The following is a 4,310-nucleotide window of genomic DNA, read 5'->3' on the forward strand; positions in this document are numbered from 1 at the left end:
TCTCTCCATTGTGTGCCATGTCCCTGTTAAAAGGCCGCATCACTCTGCCTTGCACTGTGCGGCCTCCGCATTCTGTCTTTGAATTAAGGTAACCTGGCAGATGTCTGGTGGCTCAGTAGGGGAAAGGGCACCTTTATCACCCTGTCCCAGCCCCAGGCACCCCTCAGGAGCCTTGTTGAGAGACATAGCTTTCAGATGAAAAGGTGTCTGTAAAAGACTGACAGGAGCTGCTTAGGCCAGATGACCTTTAAAGATCTTTTCCAGTTCTGAAATTCTAAGATTCCAAAATTGTGTGCAGCCCCCCAAACAATGCCATTTGAAGAAGAGCAGACATAACTGAAGATATGTATGACTCAGAGGAGGCATTAGAGCTTCCTTTAAGAGCCTTGGAATACAGAAATGAAGAAGAGAGATTAGTTTTAGTATCTGTGGCCTCAGAAGGCAGAAATTTTGGCTGGAGTTTTATCACAGGATGGGAGCTTATAGTTGGGATAGAAAAGGAACCTCGATTTAGCATCGAGGGCCCCAAGTGTAAAGGGTGAACACCTGGTTTTGAATCCTGACAACTACTGACTGTCATGTGACCCTGGGCTACCTTATCTAACTGAACCTCTGTTTTCTCCTGGGTCACATGGCGATGGTAAGATTGAGCTTGCTTCTACTGTTGGGGCTATTGTGCGGATCAAATAGGATAAGGAAAAGTGCTTATAAATTCTGAAGTTCTACAGATTTAATCTTATTGTCCAGACCCCTAATTTTATGCAGTAAATAACCAAAGTCTAGAGAAGTTAAGAAACTCACGGGAGACTACAATACTGTTCTAAGGCAGTAGCTGATAATACCTCACAGATAACTATATTCCTGGAAACCCTGGGGTAAAAGGCTTTTGTGGGACCTTGGGGCCATAGTGCAGCCCCAACTTCCCAGTGGGGTTTCATCTCACTCTTAATTTTATTTTCTGATTATAAAAATGGTACATGCTCACTGTATGAAAATTGTGGAATACCATAAGCACAAAAAAGAAAACTTTAAAACATTTCCCATGATTCTCCTATGTGGCTATATTCAGTGTTGAAATTTTGCTATATTCCTTTTTAGTCTTTTTGCTATGCATATACATATTTGAATATAATAGGAATAATATTTTGTGCAAAGCTTTGCATATTGATTTTTTTCACCTAACGGTTTGTTATGCACTTTGCTATTAAAATTCATTGAGCAGTGTTAATGCTTACGTAATGGTTTACTGTATGATTACGTTGAATACCAAAGTTCCTCCCTAATTTTTTGTTATTATAAATAATAGTGTTGAACATTCTTACATTCTACCAAATGTTGTAAGTGCAGCTTACCATTAAGTAAATGTCTCCAGAAGATTTTGGCCACTCTTAAGTGTCTGACCTTTTGTAGACACCCACAAATGTTAGTTTGCCCCAAAGTGTTACAGGTTTACCCTGATGACTTGTATGGTATAGAATATATTACACAGGTGAGGCCCAAAGCTCTATTGAAAGTATGTTTTTTCAACACATATTTATATTAAGTACTTATTTTTGCCCTGTGTTGTTCTCAGAGATACTTATGGTATCTGAGTTTCAATTGTCTTTCCTGGTTTAAATTTCAGATTAGACTTGTGGCAGTTGGTCCCCAATAATGACCTACACATGAACCTCCCACATCCATGTCCCTGAGAAGTCCCTTCCTCTTGAATTGGTACTGCACCATGACTCACTTTGGGCAATTGCATGAATCATAAATGATACTGATTATCTTCTGCAGAAGGTCATAGGAAATCTTGCAGTTGTGACCTGGGTCTCTGGGAATACTCATTCTGAGACAAGACACTGTATATAAGAAGTCCAGCTATCCGAGGAAAGCTACTACATGTAAAAGTCCAGATTGTCATGCTGTATGGACTCCTAAACTAGCCACATGGAGAGGGCTGCCTAGCCAGGCCCCAGTCCTTTCAGCCACCCCATTTGAGGCACCAAACAAGTGAGTAAAGAAGCCATTTTGGACACCCAGCCCAGTCAAGTCTTCAGATGATCCCACTCCAGTCTCCATCTGGATGTAATCAGTCCCCAAGTTGGACCCCACACAGTAGATGAACAGTCAACCCACAGACTATGCTAGGTTTAATGAATAAAAGACGAATAGGACATGGCCCCAGTTACCCTCAGGGAGCCCTGACCCGTGGTGAAGATGCGCACATGAGGCAGTGACCTGATGGGATCCGATACAGGGGAATAATGAGCCTCACAGTAGACTGGTCACTCTGCCAGGGGAGAAGGTGGTTCTACTTATAAAGTAGAGAAGAATTTTCTAAAAAAGGTGATACTGAAGTGCATCTTGAAAAATGCCCGGAAGCATACCTGTGGACATGGTGGTGGAGCGGCAGTGCCACAGAGAGACCCATGTGCAAAGAGACATTATATCCAGGCTGGGGAAGAGCAGGTAATAAAACCAGTGGGAGAAGAAGGACCTGGTCATGACGGCCTCGTACGCCAGGTCATAAAACAGAAATTTGGTCTAGCTGAAAATGGGAAACAAATAAAGAATTTTAGAAGGTGAATTACATGATGAGATTTGTCCTTGATGTGCACTGAGGATTTATCTGTCATTGAGCCAGTAATGGTCTAGAGCAGTGATGTCCAATAGAAATGCAATGTAAGCCACGTATGTAATTTAAATTTTTCCAGTAGCCATATTTAAAACAGGAAAAAGTAACAAGTGGAAATAATCTTAATATAATGTTTTATTTAACCCAATAGTTCTAAAGTATTATCATTTCAGCAGGTAATCAATATAAAATTATTGAAATATTTTACATTATTTGGTTTTAAGTTTGAAATTGGTTTGTATATTATGCGTGTAACACATCTCGACTTGGACTGGCTACATTTCGAAAGGTCCACACACATGTGGCTCGTGGGTATTGTTCCTGGCGCAGTAGCCTTAGATGTAGGGGCCACATTGGAAAATAAGGCAGGGGAGGGCTCTGTTCTCACAGAAGGGCAAAGACTGGGAATAAACCAGTAAACAAGTAAATCAGCAAGATTGTTTCCAATAGTGATAAGCAGTGTGAAAAATATGAAACAAGTGGAATGAAAACATTAAACAATGATGGCGTGTGTCTGGGTAGGCAGCTGGTGGTGGCCAGGAAAGGTCTTGCTTGGAGGAGATGCTTAAGCTGACACCTAAGTGACAAGGTGGTGCCAGGTGTGTAGGGCTCTCAGGGCAGAGCCCTTGGAGATCTGGAGGGCACTTTGGAGGAAGGACAGCCAGAGAAGAGGCTACTGCCATAGTCCAGGCGAGGAACAGCCTTCCTCGGAGCACAGGCTGTAGTGGTGAATGCTGACAGGAGTGGATGAACCAGAGAAGTATTTAGGTGGTAGAATGTACAGACTTTGTATAGGCTGATAAGAAGTGTGGGTGAAGGAATATGGAAGATAATCAGAATTGGGGCTTGGTTGATTAGATGCACAGTGAGATGCTGGTTTCTTTCTTCTCCCAAGGGTGTGAGTAGAAGAATAAGCTATGCATTCACTCTGGGATTTGATGAGTTTGAGATGCCTGTGGGTTATACGAATGGAGATGTTCAATGTTAATAAAGGTTTATAGAATTGTCATAAAATTGTTCTTTCCCCTCTAATCAGTCAGGGAAAAATCCCTGCTTTTCCTCCAAGCCCTTAATGACATCTTAAATAGACTTCATCATTTTTAGTTAATTAAATCTTACTCAAGTAAATGTACTAAAGGCTACTAAATTGTACACTTTAAAATGCTTAAAAATGGTGGATTTTATGTTATGTGAATTATATGTTAAAAAAAAAAAGAAAAATCGGTTGAACTTCCTTTAACTCATCAATCTCACACCTCGTTCAGAGATTTCCCTCCCTCTTCATTGCTGATTATCCTTATGTTTTAAAGGATTTGTTGGCAGAAGACATAAGGCCAGTTCTTTCCATCTTCTTCTTCCTGTTCTGGACCTCTCTCTTTGTGAATTGGAGCAGAAAAGAGGACCAAGGGAAGTAAAGATCATTTCGTGTCTCTGGCCTCGTGTATGGTAGGAAGCTGTCCTTGGCCTCACTCTGATTCTTTGAGCTGCCTGTAGTGTCCACCAATATGGTTCTCTCTCTAAAAAGAGTGAATGTGTTATTTTCAGCCTTGTGTTGGTCCCTCTTGTTATAGAGCACAGTTCAGACCAGGGCCCTGCTGGCATTTATACCTCCAGCTTTCACTCTGTGAAGGGCTCTCTCCCTTGGCAGCCACTGGGCAGCCCTGTGGCTCCTGTCCTTTCTGTGCCCTGT

General features: G+C 41.7%; 1 long non-coding RNA gene across 1 annotated transcript in view; it reads left to right on the forward strand.

Annotated features, from left to right (window-relative positions):
- Positions 1-2,572, forward strand: part of LOC112473658 — a 21,755-nt gene extending 19,183 nt beyond the window's left edge. The window contains exon 2 of the long non-coding RNA XR_003044109.1: positions 1,780-2,572. This is a non-coding gene — a long non-coding RNA (uncharacterized LOC112473658). The remainder of the gene's footprint in view (positions 1-1,779) is intronic.
- The last annotated feature ends 1,738 nt before the right edge of the window (positions 2,573-4,310 follow it).

The sequence above is a fragment of the Pteropus alecto genome, unplaced genomic scaffold (assembly GCF_000325575.1).
Source record: "Pteropus alecto unplaced genomic scaffold, ASM32557v1 scaffold311, whole genome shotgun sequence".
Lineage (NCBI taxonomy): Eukaryota > Metazoa > Chordata > Mammalia > Chiroptera > Pteropodidae > Pteropus > Pteropus alecto.